The sequence below is a fragment of the Manduca sexta genome, chromosome 24, assembly GCF_014839805.1.
Source record: "Manduca sexta isolate Smith_Timp_Sample1 chromosome 24, JHU_Msex_v1.0, whole genome shotgun sequence".
NCBI classification, from domain to species: domain Eukaryota; kingdom Metazoa; phylum Arthropoda; class Insecta; order Lepidoptera; family Sphingidae; genus Manduca; species Manduca sexta.
The window spans coordinates 7,850,785-7,866,616 of NC_051138.1; the positions used below are offsets into that span (position 1 = coordinate 7,850,785).

General features: G+C 34.0%; 1 pseudogene; it reads right to left on the reverse strand.

Moving 5' to 3' along the window:
* Nucleotides 1–8,947: 8,947 nt before the first annotated feature.
* On the reverse strand, nt 8,948–15,832 carry LOC119190512 (annotated as a pseudogene).

Genomic DNA, 15,832 nt, shown 5'->3' on the forward strand with positions numbered 1-15,832 from the left:
CAAAGAGAATTATAATATATATGGAAATAGAGAGCCTACTCGTTGGGTTTTGTGCCAATCGACATTACGGCTGCTTCATACTTGTGAGGTAGAGGGCGTTCGCGATTTTCGTTGCGTTTCACGATTCAGGTTTATTGTGTTTTATTATTTTGCAAACGGTTTTAAAAGTGCAGAAGACGGCAATCCAGGTATTAAAATACTTAGAAGCAGATCTGTATTTGCTATGCCGTCGTAGTATAATATTTCTGACATCTTATTTACAGTGTACTTCTATCATTATCAATACATAATAATTCGATAGTAATAAGATCTAAGAATAAGATCGTTAATCAGACAAACATCATATTGAAAATATTATTTTTATTTTATTTTTGCTATAACATTTTGTGTACAAAATGCTTATAGTAAGTACTAATGATATTCACATTCAATATTAGATTTACAAAGTATTACACCTCTATTAAGCTATGTAAGCGCTGATAATTTGATCTTAGTTATTAATTATATTCAATGGAAAAGTAAACGATACTACTTTAAAATAAACTGTAATACACTGTAAAATTCCGAAATACTAAATAATAAAATATACTTAAAATTATTTTATGTCTAAAAATACATACTGTGACGAATAATAATTAACATTGATATTTATAATATGCTAAAACATTCTCAATTGTCAAACTATATTTTTATAACAATTGATTTAACTTTATAAAAATATATGAATTCTTTTGTATTTCGATAATCATTTTAATGTATCATCAAATAAATATCAAGTATCAATGTTCAAATAAAAGAGAATTTATTATTTTTATAAAATTGCCTAATAATATACGATTCAATATAGAAATACATAAAATTTACAAATCTAGAACAGCAATTAACTCTGAAACATACTAGCTAGCCATATTATTTATCTTTGTCTTCATCAAAAGGAAATTCGGATTCTAGCATTATCTTTCTACACAAACAAGTGAAACTAATATTAACAAGAACAAACTTATTCTAAGCCAAACAAAATTATTTCACAAATAAGTCACGCTACTTTTAAATTGAAAATGTTCACTGGAAAAGAAATTAACATCAAGTTTACAATGATCATTATACTTATCCATAGAAAATGGAACTATAAAGATTAGCATTCATTAAAATATACTTTCTTCGTCATGCGAAGGTTGTTTTACTTATGATAATAATATAAAAATATTTTATGTAGATATCAAACAGATTAATTTAACAATTTGTTAAATAAGAAAGATTAAATAATTATAATAAGAACTGATTTAAAACAGGTCTATGAAACCGGGTAGTAATCAACAGCGAAATGCGAATGCGATACAAATTGCCAATACATATTAGATATATACCATAACAGTCCGGGTATGTACTAAAAAAGGAGAGATTCGAACAATTTACGCGATAAAAGCAAAATAATTTCGCACTTGTGTACATGATATTATCTTTAAATTGCCATCACTTAACTATTAATTATGGGTTACGTGGTGGTTAAATTACAACATACAATAAACACAAAATGAGCATTATGATCAAATAACGAAATCATAAATAAGTCGTATACAAAATGATAATTGTTACATAAAATATAAAGGAAGTAATGCGAATTGCTGCAGAAATGTAGGTACCGGTTGTAACATTAACAAAACATCAACTAAAGCAAGCAGGTCGACGCAGGAACGATTGAATATTTTCTGAACGATGCAATATTATTAGGCGACACAGACGGGTTATATATATATATATATAAATTAATCCTCTATCAACCTGGTATAGCTGGTCCTTCGTTAATTTGACACCTGTATAACTAAAAGCAGATAAGTATGTATTCCTTCATCGAGCCAATTTGTAATTATATGTACAGTCATGATGCTATAGTGAATAGTGCGCCGTTTTATGTGCAATTTTGTTAGTCTATGACGCGTCTATTTGTAAAACGTCTTTGCCGGTGCCACACACAGACAAATATTAGAACACTTGTTTGAACTCATGTTTGGCACGGGTATTTGCGTATTTGTATTCTATTACAGACACTGACCAAATTAAAATTTTTATGGCTTTTACTTTTAGGTTTCCATATATAATCAGTTCTCATTCAAGCAACTCGATAACTTTGAACGCTTGATGTGTGGTCGTAAAACCGATACCGAATGACAAGATAATACGTAAACATTTAAACAAACTTTGCACAAATACGAAAATTCCCGTGCCACACATGAGTTCAAATATTTTTGTTATCTGTGGCGCCGGCATAATATTATCTTTTGACATTGATAAATGACGATGTCTTAGTTTTTAATAAAAGAAAGGTGGACCAAGGAACAACTTTATTCAACTGTATGTGTGACGTCATCAAGAATTTCTCGGTTTTTATTTTTTGTTTCTTTGAAATTAAGTATTCAAAAATATGAAAAATACATAATCGTACTCAGAGTAGAAAAATTAAGAAATGGTATTTTTGTTTAAGGCACGTTAACATTTTGAAATGTTAATTTTACGCTGAAGCTGTTGTCCATGAAGGATACATCAGTAAAAAGAATCACACTTGGACTTGATAATTTATCTATTTTAAACTCAAATCAAAGTCGTTTGCCCTTATGGTAATTTTAAAGGATCTTTTAGTAAGGGACCGTAAACACTGTAGTCACAAGAAATCAATCTTATGAGACTGCTAAACATTTTTTGTAGATACATATTCTATTTTTAAGATGGGACAGCAAGGGCAGCACCTTTTACCATTTAAATATGAACGTGAAAGATAAAAAATATCTGTATAAATAATAATAAACAATACGTGAACAAAAAAGCGGCGTTGGCCTAGTTGATTGTGGAACGGACTGCTAAGACGAATGTCCGCAGGTTCAAATCCAAAGGCACACACCTCTGACTTCTCTAAAAATATTATGTGTATATTCTTTGTGAATTATCGCTTGCTTCAACGGTGAAGGAAAACATCGTGAGGAAACCTACAAACCTGGGAAATTCTCTAGAGGAATTTTCAAGGTTGTGTGAAGTCTACCAATCCGCACTGGGTCAGCGTGGTGGACTAAGGCCTAATCCCTCTCTGTAGTAGAGGCCCGTGCTCAGCAGTGGGCAAGTATATAATACAGGGCTGATATATTATATATTATTATAACGAGTAAGCAACCTACTTAAGTATTTAATGTCTTCTAGCTTATTGAGTTTATACCTAATAATTGAGTATTAATATATATATATATATATATATATATATATATATATATATATATATATATAAGAAAGTCGTGTTAGTTACACTGTTTATAACTCCAAGCACAGCTAAACCAATTTGGTTGAAAGTTGGTGGGAGGTAGCTTAGAACCAGGAAAAGGACGTAGGATACTTTTTACTATTATATAAAGCTGAAGAATTTGTTTGTTTGTTTGAACGCGCTATTCTCAGGAATTACTGCTTCGGACTGAAAAATTCTTGAGTGCTGGATAGCTCACTTATCGAAGAAGACTATAGGTTATATATCATCACGCTATGATCAAAAGGAGCGGAGCAGTAATGAAAACTGTAGCAAAAAGGGGAACTTTATAACTTTTGAGAGATTTAAACGAAAAACTATATCACGCGGGCGGAGCCGCGGGCAAAAGCTAGTTTACAATAAATAAAAATCGCTACACCCGTTCAATGAATTAAATAAATTGTTAAGTAAAAGTGTGAAATCTACTAACTGACGACATTCTGCTGGAATTCTGCTCTTGCCGTTAAATGTTCAGCCGCAACAGCTCATAAACGGGGTTGTTATTTGTCCTTTAACGCGTATTATGTCATGTTACCAGTATTTTCCTTTCCGTAAATATACAGCTTTAGTTACATCTTTCTTTAACCAACTCTGTTATGGGACCGACATTAACGGGTGCCTGGTCGCATGTTGTGTTGATTACGTTAAGCCCAGCATCAATGGCATCTTCCAAGACAGTTCGTATTAATATTTTTAGCTCTATCTTATTAAGTCCATTTGTGAAATAATATGCTATTGGCTGATTAAAATATTTTTTATGCCTTTTATTATAAAAACCAAAGCGTAGTTAGAAAAAAGTATTTTTAATGTGAAGCAAACTCTTGTATCTTTGTATGGATCATATGACACAGACAAAAGACCAGAGCAAAAACAATCTTTTTCCTTTATTTCCAACAGTGGAAAATTATAGGATTTATTCCTGCGATTATATTAATTTGGCTTAGTACTCGTTTTACAGTTCTTGATGATGGTAGAGTAAAATACTTGCATGAGAAGTTTGTAACATTTAGGACGTTTTTTGAATAAAGACAATGTCAATTTTTTTCCTCTGGTGAAAATCGTCTTCCCTTCGCTTTCGTAAATGTTTTATATTTTTGGAATAAACCAATTTTGAGTACTGTATACCGCGTGTCTTCGGGACCTACTTGTAAGGCAGTAGATATGGTCCGAAAATACTTTAGTAATATCTGAAAAATAAAACATTAATGAATATTACTGTTCGAGCAAGGAAAAGTAACTTGTTGAGTAGGACATATAAGAAGCGGTACATTTGTCCCGTACATAACGTCAAAAAGGAAGAGTGGCTCAAAATTATATATTGTACTACTTTAAACTTTATGTCGCGGCAGTCGCGTTACTCATTCTCCGTGGTTAACTATAGGACGAGGACAGAGGGTAGACAATTACAATAGGACGTTATTTTACAATGAATATTATGGTACTGCGTTTCGAGTCGCGAGTCAGAGGAAAGTATTTTGAGTGTTATCATTACAAAATACTGTAAGGCGCACATTAAAGCGCCTCGCCTCAGTACGCCTCGCCTAATTTGAAGTAAGACATTGTACCGGCTCAATGTTAAAATGAGGTTACTCTTACAAACTCTTTTTCATGTCATGTCCTACCCAATTCTAATTAGTAACTATACGTTATCAAATATAGGATGGTAATTTTGACAGCTCCTTCACATGAAGTTTCGTATTTTTTTCGGTAAAATTTACTACAGGTAATATCATATTTTATTTTGAAGTGCCACTCATTATCATAATGAACAATCACGGACTATCGCAAATCGCCATTGAAATAAAATAAATCGATAATATAAAAATTTGCATTTAGATTTAATTATATTATTTTTTGCAAATATTCGAGTTGTTTGTAATTTATCACATTTATTGGTAAATAAATCTATAATTAATATATCTAAGGTTTTCCGATTTTTAAATAGTTAACACAATGATAACTGCAAGTGGTGTAGGGTTTAAAAAAAACATAAATGGAAATGGCTTACCAATAATAAATAGATAATTCAATAAAAAAATATTTATATCATCTGAACATACCAAATAATTATGCAACTATCGATATCAAGTTTTATAAAAGTGGTAATCGATAATCGAATACGTTCAATAACGATTATACCTTAGCCTCATCATTAGTGTGATTTGTCAAAATTAACATCCTAAATTTTAAAAAGTTAATTTAATATGACGAAATTTTAAAGGCAGAAATATCCATGATTATTAATTATTTTTACGTTTTTCTTTCAACTGCGAGAACTAATCACTAACTAGACGTGAATTTAAATTCTTTACTTGCCAATACTTGTTTAGTTACCCAGATTAAAGGTGAAACAAAATGTATGAATATGGACCTTGAGGTATCGCCTTAAGTTAAGATTTTCACAACTTTAAGTAAGATATGTATATAGCATTACCGGTGAGATATGTGCTTCTTTCGGCCATTAAATCCATGTTTTCATGAAATGAATATCCGGTGTATAATGTTCTGTAACATAATTCGATATGAGAGACATGAACGGACAGAAAAGTGAAAGCCGAGATCTTTAGAGAAGATTTTCTCGTAGTGTCACGCACGTTAAAAGCCCTTCCCGCTAGAAAAATGCCTAAATAACAGTATCGATGCATAGCACTGTCTATTTTATATTCAGATTCACAATTAAAATACTATCCAGGGGATAAAAAAGCACCAGCCTTATTTTATATTATTGCAACTTTGTCCGTGCCAATATTATACACACATTATAAAAAAATTAAATAAAATTATATTAGTAAGCACTCAGGCTGCTGTTGTGCTGTCGCCTGTACTTTTAGTCCCAACTTACATACTTTTTTATCACGGTGTCATGTAACCACGGCAATATCCCTTTTTAGTTACTTTTTCCAATTAACAAAGCTAATAGAAATGTTTCCTCATCTGAATTCACTCTATTACTAACTGTCCAAAATGCGTAGCCAACTGTGAGCCCGCTGCGTGAACGCTACGCACCCACGGCTTGTTCGCTGCACGCCCGCCGCGAATTTACAGCGAATTCATTATGCATTTGATATATCAGTGTGATATATCGTATGCCGTCAGTGTGATATATCTAAGGGTACAACATCTAGTCTAAGCACTTTTAAGGAGATATATAATATATAAGTATCTGAATCAGTTCAACCTGTAAATTTCTTGGCGCAACATGTGGAAAACATCTTACCTAGATTCAAAGTGGGAAATGTAGTTCTACATAAAGCACCAATATATAATTTATAACAGCTCTCAAAGTGCTTATGTATATGTGTACTGCAAGTTTTTTTTATGTATATTCTTGTCCTCTGTTAAGAGTTTTATCGAGAACTTTAATTCAAACTTGAAACCTTTTGTCCTGCCAGGATTTCCACCTATAACTAGTTGCTTTAGGGACATAATGTAATGGTCCTGAAAAATAATACAATAATTTATTAAAATATAATAAATAATAAATGATGCCATGTATTTATAACACAATACAAATGCAAGGAATTAGTCCATTAGAGATACAGCTCTGAAATTTGTTTATTCAATAGTCAAACCAAAATAAGTATATTAAACCAAGATGACGTAATAACGACAATCTTGTCTACCAACAGATTTTTCATAGTTTAAAATCAAAAATGAATATCGCATAATTTTAAGGTATGCAGATTCCCACACGTATTTTAAAAAGACTATTTAAATGAGCAGATTTCGCCATCGCGGTGACTAAGTAAATATTATGTACGATTTTAATGAGTACTATCGATATTATTTTTATAAAAATATAAATGTCATTTACCATCAATCGCACAACCAAGATAACATGAGACATTTTGTCCAAATATTTTATCAGTTCCTTATCGCGTGCAAAACAAATAACAAAGCCGGGGGTGAATTAGAGTAAGAAGGCAGCGGTGGTCCGTTTGAATAAGCAAAGTTCTTTCATTATTTAGGAAATCGTAATCGAACTTATCGCACACAAACTGCAATGGGAAATTTGAAAATTTTCAACCGGAATTCAAATTACGGAAACAAGGCGATATTGCCACTTAATGCAATAAATATTTTAACATGCTTATGAGAAAATAGATATGTAATTTATTGGAAACTAGAATAAAATTTAAAAAGTATGCGTTGTTTTATTTATAATTGTATTAATAAAATGGAAAAATTAAATTAAGCTTCAGTTGTCATATTACAACAAAAGGAGAACTTTAATATTTTACCATTTAATAACAATCATCAGATATTGTAGCAACTCGTTTGAAATTGTGTCAGACGACTTGCCACAATCTCTGTCATTGTGTCAGTCAATTTTTATCGTATTTCGTTCGGAATTTTCATTAATGCATATTTTTTAATTAATTAAAATAGCCTCTGACATTTGTTTTATGTTTTCCTTATCTAATTTAATTACGTACATAATTATTTTATAAATAGGGATAAAAGGCACGATTAGTGTTTTGAAAACTTATTTCCAGTGTCATCTAACTGAAAGTATCTTACAACAAAATTAATTTGAGGTTAGACCAAAAACAAATAGAGTGACTGTTTGAGAGTGACATACCCCTGAATGTCACTATCACAAAGGATCACCAAAGTAAAGAAAGTTCTCGCGCACGTAACCACAAAGATAGATATAATATCGTAATAATACTTTTTCCGTGCTCTGAAATGCGACAGGATGGATTGACATATTAGTTGGTTTGTCAAATCTAATGTCAAATATTATGATTGCGTTCAGAAATTTAACTTAAGATTCATAATTTAATTTGTGACAAAACTTAAGATTTATCTTTCGATTTCTATATAGTCTTATTAAAAATAATCGGACAGATTAACAACTGAAGTTAGCTAAAATTGAGTTTCTCGAAGCCGACCACTATTTATGTACTATGTATTTTGAGACTATGCAATTTTGTCGCGTTTGCGATTCACTTTCACTTTTGTTGAGTTTCAGAACGCGATATTAGATCCTCCAACGCGCACGCGAATTTGAACTTTATGCAGCGGTAATAAATTACAAATTGACTCTACGTATTAGTTAGAAAACGTTTGTATGGGAAATAGAAAAATGCTGTTTTGTGGATTTTCCCGGCAATTATTCGAATTTTTCTCACCTTTTAAATCTCCCTAGACCTCCACGAATAATTCAAGACCAAGATAAGATAAATCCGTTCAGCCGTTCTCGAGTTTTAGCGAGACTAACGAACAGCAATTGATTTTTATATATATAGATAGATTAATCCATATTTCTCTTAGTCACGCCATTACGCGTGAACGACTGGACCGATTTCACAAATTTTTTGTTGTTGTGTTTGTTATTGTCAGGAGAAGGTTCTTATGAAAGAAAAAATTCCAAAAATTGCGCGGAAAATTGGAAAATTTAAGAAAACTTAACGACAATATTAATTTTACATAACTGTCAGTAGTTTGAAATAACTGTCAGCGATTGACAGAATACACGCGCGCATACATAGTTAAGACAGGACAACGTCTGTCGGGTCAGCTAGTGTCTAATAATTATAGACTACAATTTATAATGAAAGTCATACTGAAACACATTTGAACGCTGTTTGATAAATAGACAATGCAATGCTACCCAGATTCTTTCATCAAAGAAATCTACCTCCTAGTATATTTTAAGATGAACTTCCAGGTACATATCTCATGTTTATTTGTATACCGCCATATATTTTGGATATTTGTTTCCGTCTATACTAATATTTTCTAGAAGAAATCGCTTTTAGCGATGAGATCGCCCATTGTAAAGCCATATATTATATATTTTTTTATATTTTTCCGTATATTTTGTTACTAGTAGTACTATTATCATTTTATATACTATATACTAGTTATATTAGTAATATTATCATTTTATGATTTAATTTAACCCGACATAAGTTTTTCAGTATAAAAAATTAAATATTCTCTTGAATTGGTGCCATAAATAATGTAACACAATATAGCAGCAGACTACTTTAACCACACCCGTATACTTCAGGTTAAACATTTTATATGCGCGCGTCAAAAGGTGAGGAACAGTATCGTAATCGTAATGCGACGAGATCTTTTACGAGCATGGGACCAGTTTCAGGCGCTTTTTATTTCTCAGCTTGGGAAATAACAAAATAACGTCTGAACCTGCGACTCCAAATGTTTCCTCTTTTTATGGTGCGAAGGTCAAATTACGTTGAGTCACTTGAAATTTTTAAGCATTTTAAAACATGACACTAAACCGGCCAACCATGAATAGAATATCTCGCCTAGCGCTACTCAGACACCTAAAAACAAACTCAACAAGTGCCTTGGTTGTATAAGAGGTACAAAGGAAAATTGACGTTTATGATTTTCTGTATGAAACATTGGCTGGAGATGTTTCCATTGCCTAAAGTTTGTAAATATATTTATTTCATTCGTCTTAGGAATGAACAATATTATTTTTTCACCTTATTTAACAACTTTGTAGGTAGGTTTATATTATATCTTGCATATTTTTTTATCACATTATGGAACTACACAAAAATAACGAGCAAAGCAAAGTAGGCGTATTTAGTGCACTTTAGCCTATCTTTCTTGATATTATGATTTTATGTTATTGTAATTTGTACCTAATACTTTAGGTGTGAATTATATATAACATTTTTTTTTTATTTGTAACGCTTATAATAAAGTTTCGTTTGAATAAAAATACATTATAATTTCTAGCCTATTGCATTATGTCCTTACAATTTTTTTTATTTTTTAAAACAATATTTAATTATTTTACAACACGGCACCAATATAAATTGTGAGATCATAAACTAAACAATTATTAGTATGCTGTTGTAATATTTTCATAATAAAAGGTATAATATGATACATCTGATAGCTGTATTACGTATTTAACATATTACAATAGCATATTGATATGGCATATTCAGATACACAATCCTAACAACAAAAAAACTATAAACGTATTTTAATAATTCTTATTTTGATTGCAGCAATATTGACCCATGAATTACAAACGAAAGTTATGTTTCACATACCTACGGTAATCTTTAGGTGGTTTCAGAACGAATGTTTGATATCGTTTGTGAGAAGCGGCTTATCGTAATTTAGAGCCCCCGATTAGACCTCGCCAGCCGACATACGCTAACGAGCATTCGTTTAAATTTATTTTTATTTTAACAACAGTACGGTGCCGATGTTTTGTCTTCTACCGACGATTTTGCGAAGTTTAATTGGATTGTCTGCTGGCTGTTGTTAGTGAATGTTGGAATAAGATCATACGATCAGTCTCTGTGTGTCATCGTTGATTTATTATTTACGGCGTGCTATAAAATTTATTATTAAAATGAAATTACCTTTGTTGTTGTAGTTTTCAGCGGTGCTCCTGTTGAAACAGCACAGATTTCTACTTCATATCGATCGATGCCGGCCTCACGATCCAAGGAAACTGCCGTTGACAATATCCCCAAGGAAGAATCAATGTCGAACAATCTATCCACCTGATTTCCGTCACCAGTCACATTCACTATATAATATTCTAAACCTAATTTATAATTGTTAGTCAAATTTAGCACAGCTGTACCGGCTGGTTCGTTTTCGGCAACAGACACTGATTCCACATTCGTCCACGTTACACCTTCAAGCTCAGTGCCACCCATGATAACACTGAGATATGTCTCTGTACTTTTTTGTTCACTCAACACCGCCTCGTCGGTAGCTTTTATAACCAAGTTCCACCTAGCCTCAGGCGTCGCCGGAGGATACCGTAGAGTCAATGCACCATTACTTCTATGCAAGTCGAATAGGTCATTTCCGCCATGTACAAGCTTATAAGTGACTAAACCATTGGTCCCCGAGTCTAAATCTCGAGCTAAAATATTCATAATGAATATTCCTCTATTTGCACTACGGCCCATTCTTTCTGAGCTTACTGCTGCTGCATTCATTGACACGAAGATTGGGGCATTGTCATTAATATCTTCAACGATCACAGTTACTAACTTTTCAGCTGATAATCTGGCTGACGGAGGCTCTGCTCGGTCGTAAGCAACCACGGTTATTCTAAACGTGTCAATGCTTTCTCTGTCGATAGGCAACAACGTATGTATTACACCGGTAATATTGTTTATTGCAAAGTGTCGCCTGTTGTCGTTGGGGTCTTGATGTGTTATTGAGTAATAAACTTTTCCATTATTTCCTGAATCTGGGTCCTCTGCTGTAACAGTTACTATAGGAGTATGCTTCGGAATACCTTCTCTGATTTGCCGTACAATAGCCGTGTTTGTAAAAATAGGTGCATTATCGTTTGCATCAATGACATTAACAATAAATGATATACTAGATGATAAACTTGACTTCCATTATCTGTAGCAGTAATATTCAAGACGTAAGACGTTAAGTCTTCGTAATCTAGTTGTTTGTGTAAAAAGAGTTCACCCGAATAACTATCGATGAAAAATGCCTCTTTTCTGTTTCCTGAAGTTATCGAAAATTGTAATTTCTATTTATACCCAAATCAGCGTCAGTTGCATGGAATTTAATTATTTTCTTATTTACAGGCTCGGTTTCTAGAACAGACACTTTCATCTGTGTCTGGGTAAATACTGGTGCATTATCGTTCTCATCCAAAACATCGACAGTAATAGTAGTAGTTGCTGAAAGACGTACAGAAGATCCTGAATCGTGCGCCATAATTGTAAGTTGATAGTGGTCTTGAGTTTCTCGATCTAATGGCTTATTTATCAGTAGTTGACCTGTTGCTTCGTCTAATAAAAACTTTCCAAAGTCGTCTCCACTTATTAACTTGTAATATATGTCACCGTTCAAGCCTTCGTCTGCGTCAGTTGAATAAACTCTCATTATTGAAGCCCCACAGCTGCGCCTTCAGAAACTTCCACTTTATAAGGAGTTCGAACAAATACAGGTGCATTATCATTCACATCTGTTATGTATATTGTTACCCTAACAGAATCCGACAACTTCACTTTTCCATTGTCACTAACAGTGACTGTTAAAGTAATATAATTTTGGCCGGTGTTGCGTGCCAAAACCTCTCTATCAAAAGATTTCAAAGTTTTATGAATCCATTTCTAGGATCAATTCTGAAATCACTTTGTGCAATCGGTAATGAAAATGTTAACTCAGCATTACGACCTATATCTTTATCAGTTGCTGTTAATTTACCCACAAAGGTATCGGATGGTTCATTTTCTTTGATTTTGAATATGAATGTAGTATTTGTAAATTGTGGGCTGTTATCATTTTCGTCAAGTACATGTATTACAACTGGGACTTGAGATGATCTCGGAGGTTTACCATGATCCGTAGCGACAATTGTTAGAGAATAATAATCTCGCTCTTCCCGATCTAGCAGGCTTTTAACATACAAATATCCATCCGGAAACACTCCAAATTTACCGTCTGTATTGCCTTCTTCTATATAATAAGATATTCGACCACTCATACCTAAATCAGCATCTGAAGCAGCGATGGCAAAAAATCTTGTATTGACCAAAGTAGATTCTAATAGTGATGTTTCATATGACGTATGATCGAACACTGGAGTATGATCGTTAACATCATCAATGATTGCAGATATTGAATGCTTAGTAGCAAGAGCTGGACTGCCATTATCTGTTGCTGTAACTTCGACAAATATAACGCTGCTGGGTTCATTCGTGATTGGTTTGTTTAAATATATGACACCCGTTGTATCGGATATGCGAAAATTATTATCTGGGTTATAGCTCAGCGTATAAAATATGGTTCTATTAGAACCAGAATCACGGTCTGTCGCTCTGGCAAAATAAACTTCTTGTCCAACTGCCGTGTTTTCTGGTATATGAATTTCATCTTTATCTTCGATGAATATTGGATAATTATCATTTACGTCTAATACAGATATGTTTACAGTTGTGAAACCGTATGCGACTCCAGTTTTGGCCATTATTTTCAAGTGGTAAGTCATTTTGTCCTCTCGGTCAACATTCGAATCAGTCGTTATGATACCACTTTTCTCATCTATTCTAAAAACATGTTTAGTATCCTTCCAAAATATAATAAGATATTGTGTCGCTTGATATTCTAGCACTCACTTTGCCCACGTATCGACCAGTTTCAGGTTTAGATGTTCCTTCGTCTTCAACTATTTTGAAGTTATAGCCATTATATCCATCAAACTGGAGAGTTTTGCTCTGTGATGTTTTAACTATTTCGACAATTGCGTCTACAGAAGCACGTCTATTACCCTTATCTTTGCATGATATTTTTAATGTATACATAGTTTCTGATGACTTACAGGAAGTCTTTTTGTAAAATGACATTGCCAGTCCAAGGTTCCACGTCAAAATATCCATCTCCACCGCTCTCAAGCTTGTATATTATACGGGCATTCTCGCCCTCATCTAAATCAAAAGCGTTTACTTGTAAAACTTGCGAACCGGGAGCTAATTCTTCGTTTAAACTTTCGATATATCGTTGGGGATAAAATTCTGGATTGTTATCGTTAACATCTAGCACTTTTAAAAATATTGTAGCTGTAGATGATTGTGGAGGGAACCCTTGATCTTTGGCAAGCACCTGAATTTCATACATAGAAATTCTTTCTCTATCTAATTCAATAATTGTGCTAAGCTGACCAGTAATGGGGTCTAGAACGAATGTGTCAGGATATTTCCTTTCTATACTCATGGGCAAATAGTACGAAACAGAGCCGTTTGTGCCTTGATCATAATCAGAGCAGTCAAAATAAGAATTTCTTTCATAGCCTTTATATTTTCTGGAAGTGTAGCATTAATTTGCGTTTGTGGAAAAGTTGGAGCCTCATCATTTTCGTCTAAAATAGTAACTTTTAGTCTAGTGTATGCCCACTTTGGATTAGGACCCCCATCTCTTGCGGAAACATTTAATTCAACAGTTCCTGTATCTCACGATCTAAAATGGACTTTGTTGTTACTAATCCAGTCAAATGGTCGATAAAAAACCATTGTTGTTGATTTCCGTCATAGAAGTCATAGTATATTTCAGCATTGACGCCGGTATCTTCGTCAGTAGCAGTAATACTGGCAATATAAGTTCCCGATGGTGCAAGTTCGGATAATACCGCTGAGTATTCAGATTTTCAAATACTGGTTCATGGTCGTTGACATCATTGACATGAATTACTAGAAATGAGGTAGCAGTACGAGGTGGCGTTCCTCGGTCCTGCGGTAGCAACAACTGTTAAATTATACTTACTTATTTCTTCTCGGTCTAAAATTCCATTTACATGCACTATGTACACGCTAGAAGAATTCTCCAAGCGAAAATGATTTAGTTCATTACCAGACACTATGTTTACACTAGTATGCCATTTAATCCCGCATCCAGATCCGTAACCGTTATAGCCGCTACAAGAGAGCCGTTTTAGCATTCTCATCAACTGTTGCGAAGCTGGCAGTGGAGGGCACGTAAGTAAATGTTATCACGGGATCGTGGTCGTTTGCATCTATTAGATTGACAGTGACGTATGTCCTTGCATCTTGCCGCGGTACTCCGTGATCCTTAGCAATAACAGTAAGTACACAAGTCATGTTGCAAGTAGTATTGCTGCAGTACTTTGGACAATTTAACTTCTATTGTTGTTATGACACCAGATTCAGGATCCACTGAGAATTGTTTTCTGTGTCAGTGACTTCATAAGTTATTTTGCTGTTATCTCCTAAATCACTATCCGTCGCAGTAACCTTCAGAACTACAGTCCCAGGCGGTACACTCTCATTTAGGGACACAGAAAAGTCACTTTGATCAAAAATAGGAGGATTGTCATTTACATCTAGAATGCTAACATTCACTTGAAGATACCCGTATTTTGGAGGATTGCCACCATCACGTGCTGATATATTTAGTACATAAAAGTCTGTTGTCTCTCTATCTAGTTTACCAGTAGTTTCTAAATGTAAATAGGACGTTTGTCCGCTTGGATTCACTGTAACATTAAGCCGAAATTTTCCTTCAATATCACCATCGACTATTCTATAATCATTAGTTATACCGTTTTCTCCTAAATCTTTGTCTGTTGCAAGCATCCAGGAGTAATTTAGTACCAGCGGAAGAGCTTTCTGAAAAAGCAACCGCGATGCTGGCTTCAGGAAATTCCGGATAGTTGTCATTCACATCTGTTACCCGTAATCTCACTTCAATAGGATATGTTGGCTGGCTAGACAACACAACAAACGCGTAGCGGTCGACCGTTTCTCTATCTAAAACTACATTTGTCCTTATTTCACCAGATACTGGATCGAGGATAAATTCCTTAGGCGGCTCATTAAATCGGTATGTGAAACCAGGTTTTATAGGAATTCTTCCGACGACAGTTCCGGCGGGCTGATCTTCAGGACTCGCAAGTCGACGCCGGTATCGACGGCGCGGGACTGCATCTGTTCGGCGATGGCGTTCACGCGCGCGCCGTAGAACAGCACCAGCGCCGCCAGCGCCACGTGCCATCGCCCCATCCTCGTCATGACACCGACAAAAACATTGCAAGGTCTGTTCCTCGTC